At 50.1% G+C, this 10320-nt stretch overlaps 1 pseudogene across 1 annotated transcript in view; it reads left to right on the top strand.

Moving 5' to 3' along the window:
* The window catches only part of LOC144695825 (class I histocompatibility antigen, F10 alpha chain-like), a 211871-nt pseudogene that overhangs the window by 120013 nt on the left and 81538 nt on the right, over positions 1-10320 (top strand). The window contains exon 5 of the transcript XR_013580020.1: positions 2070-2186. The product of XR_013580020.1 is annotated as a class I histocompatibility antigen, F10 alpha chain-like (transcript). The remainder of the gene's footprint in view (positions 1-2069; positions 2187-10320) is intronic.

Consider the following 10320-nt stretch of genomic DNA (forward strand, 5'->3'; position numbering starts at 1 on the left):
TGGATGATCCCACACTTGCCCACATTGGGGAAAACTGTGGCAGATGGAATTCACTCCTTTAATCTGTCAATGTCCCTTCACTGTGTCTCCTATCTTAGTGTCAGCTGTAAACTTGGAAATACAACTCTCTGTTCCTGCATCCAAGCCATGAATATAGATGGTGAAAAGCTGAGGTCCCAGTACAGATCCCTGGGGGATACAACTTATCACATCCTGCCAATGGGAGCACATTCCCTTTATCCCCATTCTCTGTCTCCGACTTCCCAACCAATTTTCACTCCATGTCAAAGATTACCCCCAATTCCAAACACTCTGGTAATTGTCAATAACCTCTTATGTGGAACCTGATCAATGAGCTTCTGGAAGTCCATCTAGACCAGATCCATAGACACTCCCTTATCCACCATGTTAGTGAGCTCCTCATAAAATTCAGTGAGATGAGTCAGACATGAGCTCCCATTCACAAATCTATCCTGTCTCTCTTTGATCAACTGATCCTTGTCTAAGGGCAAAATCGTCCCAGATTTGCACTAAGTGCTGTAGCTGGTGTGAACAAGGATGTTTTGCCTGCCAGCCACAATGGCAGGTTTTAACGCTACATTGTCCCCTTCCCACCTCATTAATTATCCAGCCACAGGAAACACACGTCTCGCTGCCGGCCGGCCTCTGAATCACCCACCTCACCGTTTCCTCACTCCCGGTGCCATATCCAAACTGCAGCCACGCACACTGTTCTCAATGCTTGCAGCCCAGGTCTGCTCCAGTGAAGACATGGCCTTGAAAGCCAGGAAGGGTTCAGTGACCCATCACTGGAATGCCTTTCAGGGGCCCGTCGTGATGTCCTCCACCCCCACTCTGTCTGCAAGAGGTCCAGCAACCTCACCACTCCGGCTTGAGAGGTGGTGGCAGTGGTGGTCAGTGCCAATGCTGTACAGAAGAGGTTGGCCATCCAGTTTAGAAAGAAGAAGAATGATTTCATCTGTACTGCCAGGGTAAGGCAACCATCTCATCACTCTATACTCACACACTCACAAAGCCATCACACATTCACTGGCATCTCACTCACTCCCAGCTCAAGGGACATCACCACTCATTCTCTCACACACACTTCTCACATCTTCATCTGGCCTCATCTCCTCTGGAGACTGCCTCCTCACCATCTCGAGGCCACTTGCACAGATCAACATGTGCCCCCCACACACACCCTGGGATACCCTCAATCCCCAGTACAGCCCTCATTCTGCAGCCTCTTCCCTTACCTGAGGCCACTTCTCCCCTTTCCCCAAGCAAGCCCTAGTCCTGCAGCCATTGAAAAGTTACCCCCGCCTTACAGCTGGTCTGGTAGGTAGAAACCTGCCTGTGAGCCCCTGTAAAGGTGATGTGGTGCTGCCTGTGAAGCCTGGCGCTGATGACCACGAGTGCTGCTTCAGGCAAACAAACCTCGAAGTCCCGAGTGAAGAGCAGCTCACCAGCTGCACGTTGTTTATGTCCAGTTGTGAAACACGGTGATGTGCAATCACACCGACGTTCCCGGGTGATCCAGCGAGGGGGGGAGGTGCGGGGAGGTAGGGGGGATGATTTTGGCGAGCAGGGCTTATAATGAGATGATAAAGTATTGAAATTAGGTCCCTGACATGCAGTGGTGGGAAACGCTGACCGTCAGTGACGGGTGGAACGCGATCATTGCAAACCGGTTTCACAACGTCACAAATCAATTTTGGGCCTTCTCACCACACTGTCTGCTCACGTAGCCAAACATGTCCATGATCAGGTGTAACCCTGGGGATTGAACAAGGACAGGACACTGAGACATCGGGGAGAATTAGAACTGAACTGTCCGGGAAGGGAACTCACGGGATTGGGACAACACGGCTTTTCCACCACCATCAATGGGACTCTTTAGTGACTTCACTGGAGAGTGAACTCGGGCGAGTGGAAAACCAGCGTTTCAACCAATCCCATCAATTCCCAATGGGCGGCTTTGGTTAAAATTGTCCCCAATTAACACCAAACTGGGAATGGATCCGGGAACAGAGAGACAATCCTGATATTATTCAAATGAGTTTCAGAAATCCCGGAAAACAGTGCAGGACACTCCCATCTTGGAATGATAATTGGATTAGTCGCTGTACTGGCTGCTCTACTTCTGATAATCGGAATAATCATCTGGAAAAGGCAACAGAGAGGTAAGAATCAGAGAGAGGGAATGTAGAACTGAGGGGACAGAGTGAGTGTGGGGGAATCTCCAGTACTGGGAGTACAGGACACTGAGAGGGGAGAGTGAGAGAGAGGGGAATGTGGAACTGAGGGGACAGAGTGAGTGTGGGGGAATCTCCAGTACTGGGAGTACAGGACACTGAGAGGGGAGAGTGAGAGAGAGGGGAATGTGGAACTGAGGGGACTGAGGGAACAGAGTGAGTGTGGGGGAATCTCCAGTACTGGGAGTACAAGACACTGTGTTGAATGGAACTGATTTAATTCCCATCACAGATACACACGTATAAACACGTCTTGTTCCCTGTCTGATCATGCTTTGTGTGATCAGCCCAGACCAGGTCTAATATTGATCATTAAACCCACTACACACACTCACATCCTCACCTACTGAATATCGATGGAATGGGAGAGATCGAAAGGATCTCCATAAAGTGTAAGGATGGAGGGGAGTGTGGGAATGAGTATTTCTTACACAATCTCCATTCCCTCACACTTGTTGTGATCTCACTCTCTGAGAATGGATTATTCCTCATTCTAACTGACATTTATTTTGCTTCTGCAGATTCACCAAGTGTGACCTACATAACAGCTCAGAGTAAGTGACTGAGGGACAGATTGTTGGGAATGAAACACATTTACTTGTTCTGCACATTTCATTTTTTCCAAAAGTCCTGATTTTCAAAGGATCTTTAAAGCTGAATGACTTTTTCTCAGAAGTTCTCTGGTGTAATTTACAAGATTCCAACAAGATTAATCTGACTTTAAAACATGGATGTGACTGGAGCCAGGCCTCACGGAGAAGCTGAGGAAACTCCGACTGCAGCTGTCGGGGCAGCTGGAGAGCAGCTGAGGGCTGATACATTTGGACATTGAGAGTGAGAAAATCCCTCTCCCTCCCCCAGGAAATCAGACCAAAGAACAGTGTAGATGGAGAGTGAAACAAGTGACATTTTATTTTAACAGCAAATCCCCATTGCAAGACCTTCGAGGTAATCAGTGTTGAACAATGTAAACCTCGGAAAATTGGGCAAAAACATTACATAACATTTATGTTAATGAGCTATTTTTATACTTTGTAAATTGTTGTAATCTTAAAAGTTTCATGTTAATAAAAGTTATTTTGAATTATTTAGAATGACTCCAGGATGATGGGTAAATACAACAACAACAGACTCAAATAGAACACCAACAATTTATAATTTACAAATAGAATTCTCATTAAATAAGACAACACAAACATTTCCTCAAAATGTAACAGCAACAAACCCCCCCTCTCTGTGCCTGAGGGTCACTGTCACAAAGGGGGAGGGGGGGGAGATAAAGACGTCCACTCTGCAAGAGCTGCCACCCTAATGCCTCCTGCATCTTCCCCATACCCGTGACCTGCCCCCTCTTGTGCCAGAGACATGCCCAGCAGCTGATAACTCCTCACTGGGGAGCTGCTGACCAGAAGCTGCATCCATTCGAGGTCCAGCTGCTGTCTCGTGGTCCTGCTCTGTTTCTGTACTTGGAGCTGTCAGGAGTGGCTCTATTGGGGTTATTTGTATCACTGCAATGCTGAAGGTGCAACATGGGGGCAGGAGAGACAGTGTCACTTCACCTGCCCTCCCACCCAGAGTGCTCACCCTACTGTTCGTCTGGATGTCACTCCCCTTCCCCGTCCAGCTCAGTCAGTGTCTCATTTCCCTCTGTGACCCGGGACTCAGTGTCTTCTCCAGGTTCCCTTTCAACCCCCTGGGCTGCTCTCACTGACTCACCAACACCTCCAGCCACTGTGTCCAAAGACAGCACCTGTCAGGAGAAAACATTTACAATGAGGATTCACCTTCCTTTGTTACATCACAGAAGCTCGTGTGCTCAGACCTGGTTTAAACACCCAACTGCTGACACTCACCTTTCCTCACTCCAATATCTGCTTGGTCACCACTCAGTGAAGTATTACTGATTTCCAGCAGCTGTCTGACCCTCTCTTCATCATCATTCAGATCCTTCAGAAAGACCACTCCACCCGCGGGTAATGAACACGGCCGGACATTATGACCCATCTCACTCGAAACAGACATGGCAGATAAAGAGCACTTTGTGTGTCTTTGTTGGATTGGGTAAGACTTGTTGGGTAGTTTGGGGACAATTTCACACCCTCACTGTGTCGGGTGCAGAGGAGGGATCTTTACAAACACTGAGGGTGGATTTTTCTCTGCCCGCTGGCATCGGGCGTGCTCAGCAGCGTGTGGACAATATGGCGAGAAGGGAAAAATCAGTTTTACGATGTTGTGAAGCCAGTTTGCGATCGTCCGTTCTGCCCGTCAATGGCTGGTCACGTTTCCCACCGTTGGGCGTTGGGAACCTCATTGTAACACATCCGTGTATCATTATAAGGCCGGCCCACCAGACTCAATCCCACCCGCGGACAGTCCGAGAGCGTCACTGTAGAACACGTCTTGACAAGTGTGACGTGCAGAAGTCGGGACTCACTGCCAGGGCCTTGCTCACATCGCGAACACCCGAGGAACAGAAGATGCTGGAGCCCGACAGCAACAGGATCCTGGAGGAACGTCCATGGGAAGCTGGGTGGATTCTCATGGACATGGCTCCACTGTGAAGCAGCTCACGGAAGGTGGGAAGTCACCGTTGAGGGTCTGATCACAACAGATGATGGTCGAGGGGGTGGAAAGGCAGATCCAGCTGTGTTTGGGAGAAGGAGATGGACTGGAAGGTCTAGGATTGACTGGGAGGGGAGGAGGTGTCGGGAGTGAGGTTGTGAAGGTGAATGAAGGTGTCGGGAGGTGAGGTTGGGAGTGGGGGAATGAAGATGTCTGTTGGGGGGAGTTTGGGAGGGGGAGGGGCTATGGGGGGGAAGAGGGAGTAACGGAGAAGACAGCAACAGGGGAGATCGGTATAAGGGAGGTGGAAGGTGAAAGGCAGGGAGTTCAGAATGGGGGAGGAGTTGAGAGAGGCGAAGGAGTGCAGGGAGAGGAAGGAGCGCAGAGAGGGGATGGAGTTCGGAGGGGGGGATGGAGTGCAGGGGGAGGAAGGAGTGCAGAGAGGGGATGGAATTCGGAGGGGCTGATGTCCAGGTGAACGTGCAAGGGAGGACTCTGATGAGTCCATGTTGGCCTCCTGGGCAGCGAACTGAGGGTAGGTGTGATATAAGGGAATGGTGAGAGCGACCGAGGACAGAGTGAGGCGATAGGGTGGGAGGGTGAGGGTTCGACGGTAGTGTAGAAGGGGAAAAGCGAGGGAGGTTGGTGGGGACCCGGAGGCAGACACTGACCCTGGGGGAGGGAAGGAGGAGGTCAGGGGGGTGAATGTGGATGGGGGTAGGATTTTCGGGAAGGAAGGGAACATGCACGTTCACCTGGACATTCCCAAAGGAAAAGGTTTGTGGCTGGTAGGTCACGGAGGGGAGGTGGAAAGTGATGCCGGAGGGTCAACAGTGATGGGGGGAAGGAAATGGGAGGGGAAAGGACAAGAGAGCAAAGGGAAACTGTAGCAGCACCGTGCTGGCTAAATCGAAAGTGAAACGAGAGTGGTGGTGGGTGAGATCAGGTGTTGCATGGGAGTGTGGTCAGTGGGTGGGCGGAGATACAGGTCGGCTCAGATGGACACCTGAGAGAGAACCCCAGCAGCAGCATTGAAAATGCTCGGGACAGTAAGATGAGTGTGATGGATGAAGGATCCCTGTGTGTGGGAGAGAGTTTGCACGAGGTTCTGAAAGGCCCTGCCACACACACACTTCTCCCTCCAGAATCACTCACGGTCCGGCTGTGTGCAGCTGAACTGTTAGTGGGGGGCGTGGGTGAGGGGCAGGGGGCGTGGGATGCAGTGGGAGGACTCGCAAAGCCTGTCAATGAATCTGAAAGACACCATTACACATTACTCAGTGAAAATGAATATATTTTCAGATTGTAAAGTGACAAAGTGTGTTCACCTGTACAACCAACTGTGATCAGAATTGCTTAACTTGGAGCCTTAGACTTCTAGGTGCTGCCCTGATATCTGCAGCAGGGGTGGAGACAGCCTGTGCAAAGGTCGGCCCTGTAGCCTCTGTTGACTTCATCGTGGGTCCTCTGGAGAGCCGAGGCCTTGAGGGCCTGGGCTTGGTCTGGCTGTCCTCCTGTGGACCAGCTGCTCTCTGTGCGGTGTCAGAGGACGAGGTTGAAGAGCTCACAGGCAAAGGAGACTCGGAGGGAGAGGACAGCCTCTGAGATTCCTGGATGGATATCCCAGGGGTGTCCAGCTGCTGCTCCTCCTCCCTTCGGGTGTCTGAGGGCCCCGGCCTGGTTCCTGGAGGGGAAGGAGCACCTGGCGGGATATCGAGATGCCCCATTTCCCTCTCGCGTTCCCACTGCAGGAACTCACCCATGGCTCCCGTGATGGATGGCAGGTCAGCACACATCTCCTGATGGGCCAGGGTCTGCCAAACCCCCCATGGAGGCCTCCATATGCGCACATGTGGGCATCGCTTCATCAGAGAGCAGATAGACGCACTCCTCCGCCTCGTGTGCCACTCTGTTGAGGGCATCCAACAGCTCTGCATGATGTTCCCACGCCTTCTGCTGACTCTCCACGGTGAGTTGGAAGGCCAAATCCACAGGCTCATCATCTGACTCGGGCCTCACAGATGCCTCTTCCCCAGCAGTCCTCCGAGTGCCGGGAAGCTCAGCTGAACCTGTCTCCTCCTGCTGCAGACACGTGTCTGTGTGGTGACCACCAGAATGTGAACCTGAACCTACTCTAGATCTAGGTCCCACCGAGGTGTGTGTCTCTGCGCTGGTGGAGGGTGTGGGTAAGAGCTGTGATGGGTCTTCCAGGCTGCTTATTTCCAGCTCTTCAATGGAGGTGGTGTCCTCTTGGCTGGAGGTGAGGACCTGGATGGAGCTGAGGGACTGGCTGGCTGAGGGTGTCGGTCACTGGGCAGAGTTCCCTGTGAACCAAAGTAGAGATACTTAGTGCATGGCAGCAGAGTGAAAAGCAGGAGAGAAAGAGAGAGCTCTCACAGTTGTGTTGAGAGAGGGATGATGTGGTGCAGGATCCACACGGAGGGTGTTCACCACCGACCTCACTGTCACCGCAGGCAGGGTCCACATTCTCACCAGCCAGCGCGATGGCACACTCCTCAAAGTGAGTGAGGGGCCCCATGTGGCCCACTGCACCCCCAGTCTGGGACCTCTCCCTGCTGTTGTGAGCCAGCTTCTCCTGCCTGAAAACAGATGGAGAGAGTGTGAAGAGGACACATGGCACTGCCTGGAATGTTTCTGTGGTGAGCGGAGACGTTTACAGGATGAGGACACGAGCTCCAGAGGGTATGAGCCTGAGGGTGTGTGTGAGAGTTAGTGGTGTTGTCCCTCGAGGCCTTGCATCAAGAATTCAGGGAGTGAGGCAGCAGACTAAAAAGGAAGGCCTCTTGGGTTTTAATTTCTGGATGACTCCCAGTGCCACGTGCTAGTGAGCTCAGAAATAGGAGAATAGCGCAGATGAATACGTGGCTTAAGAGTTGGTGCAGGAGGGAGGGTTTTATATTCCTGGATCACTGGGACTGTTTCTGGGGAAGGAGGGACCTCTACAAGTGGGACGGTCTACATCTGAACCAGAGCGGGACTAACATCCTTGCGGGCGGGTTTGCTAGTGCTGTTGGGAGGAGTTTAAATTAATTCAGCAGGGGGAGGGGACACAGAATGTTAGCAGAATAGGGACACATCATAATACAGTAAAACAATCAAGTCAGAGGGAGTACAGCTGTAATAAGCTTCAAGGGAGTAAGGGCAAGGCTGGATGGCCTCTACTTTAATGCCAAGAGTATGACAGGTAAAACGGATGAGTTAAGGGTGAAGATTGACACGTGGAATTGTGACATAGGAGCCATCACTGAGACATGGTTGAGGGAGCAGCAGGATTGGCAGCTCAACATTCCGGGATATAGAATCTTCAGGCAAGACAGGGGAGGGGGTAAAAGAGGAGGAGGCGTTGCATTATTATTTAAGGAGTCAGTTACTGCAGTAAGGAGAGATGATATCTTGGAGGGGGCATCAAATGAAGCTTTGTGGGTAGAGCTTAGGAATAAAAAAGGAGCAGCCACATTGTTAGGTGTTTATTATAGACCCCCAGATAGTCAGCGGGAAATTGAGGAGCAAATATGTGCACAATTTGTGGAGATGTGTAAAAACCATAACAATAGGGTAATTATATGAGGTGATTTCAACTTTCCCAACATTAATTGGGATAGACATAGTGTTAAGGGCTTGGATGATGTGGATTTCTTGAAATGTGTACAGGAAAACTTTTTAGGTCAATATGTAGAGGGTCCAACAAGGGACGGTGCAGTGCTGGACCTAATTCCGGGGAATGAAGCTGGACAGGTGGTTGAGGTGGTGGTGGGCGAGCATTTTAGTGATAGTGACCACAACATGGCACAGTTTAAGTTTGTTATGGACAAAGAAATCGACAAGTTGCAAAAAACATGTTTTGGATTGGGGGAGGGTGGATTTTGGTAAAATAAGTCAGGATCTGGCCAAGGTAGACTGGGAACAGCTACTTGTGGGGAAATCTACAGAGGATCAGTGGGGGGTGTTCAAATAGGAAATGGGGAGGGTACAGGCTCAACATGTTCCCTCTAGGGTGATAGGAAGGAGTAACAAGCCCAGAGAACCATGGATGACCAGAGATATTCAGGTTACGGTGAGAAGGAAAAGAGAGGCTTTTAGCAGGTACAAGGGAAGCAAATCAGCAGAGGCATTAGTGGAGTACAGAAAGTGCAGGGTGGAGCTTAAGAAAGCAATTAGGAGAGCAAAGAGAGGATATGAGGAAGCTCTGGCTGGTAAAAGTAGGGAAAATCCCAAGATATTCTATAAGTATATCAATGGGAAGAGGATAACCAGGGAAAGAGCAGGGCCCATAAGGGACCAAGGGGGAAACCTATGGGTGGAGCCAGAGGACATCGCTAGAGTGTTGAATGAATACTTCACATCCGTCTTCACCCAAGAGAATGAGGATGAAGGTATCGAACTCAGGGACAGAGACTGCGAGATTCTTAATCAAATTGATATAGGGAATGACAAGGTATTGGAGGTGTTGGCAGGCTTAAAAGTGGACAAATCTCCAGGTCCAGATGATTTGTGTCCCAGGCTTCTGAGGGAGACAAGGGAGGAGATCGCAGGGGCTCTGACCCAAATGTTTAATTCCTTTCTGGCCACGGGGGAGGTGCCAGAGGACTGGAGAACAGCTAATGTGGTTCCGCTATTTAAGAAGGGTTGTAGAGATAAGCCAGGGAACTACAGGCCGCTGAGTCTCACATCAGTGGTAGGGGAACTATTGGAGAAAATTCAGAAGGAGAGAATCTATCTCCACTTGGAGAGGCAAGATTTGATCAGGGATAGTCAGCATGGCTTTGTTAGAGGGAGGTTATGCCTAACAAATTTGATTGAATTATTTGAGGAGGTGACCAGGTGTGCAGATGAGGGTAGTGTAGTTGATATAGTTTATATGGATTTCAGCAAAGCCTTTGACAAGGTCCCACATGGGAGATTTATAAAGAAGGCAAATGCACATGAGATACAGGGTAATTTGTTAAGGTGGATTCAAAATTGGATTAGTTGTGGGAGACAGAGGGTGATGACAGAAGGATGCTTTAGTGACTGGAAGCCAGTGTCCAGTGGCATACCACAGGGGTCTGTGCTCGGTCATCTACTATTTGTCATTTATCTAACCGACATAGATGGCTATGTGGGGGGTAGGATTAGTAAGTTTGCAGATGACACAAAGATTGGCCGGGTGCTTAACAGTGAGGTTGAGTGTCTTGGTCTACAGGAAAATATAGACGGGGTGGTCAAATGGGCAGATAAGTGACAGATGGAATTTAACCCTGAAAAGTGTGAGGTGATACACTTCGGAAGGAGTAATTTGACAAGGAAGTATTCAATGAATGGCATGACACTAGGAAGTTCTGAGGAACAAAGGGAACTTGGCATGTGTGTCCATAGATCTCTGAAGGTGGAGGGACATATTAGTGAGGTGGTGAAAAAGGCATATGGGACACTCGCCTTTATCAATCGAGGCATAGATTACAAAAGTAGGGAGATCATGTTGGAGTTGTATAGAACCTTG

The sequence above is a fragment of the Cetorhinus maximus genome, chromosome 21, assembly GCF_964194155.1.
Source record: "Cetorhinus maximus chromosome 21, sCetMax3.hap1.1, whole genome shotgun sequence".
In the NCBI taxonomy this organism is placed as follows: Eukaryota; Metazoa; Chordata; class Chondrichthyes; order Lamniformes; family Cetorhinidae; genus Cetorhinus; species Cetorhinus maximus.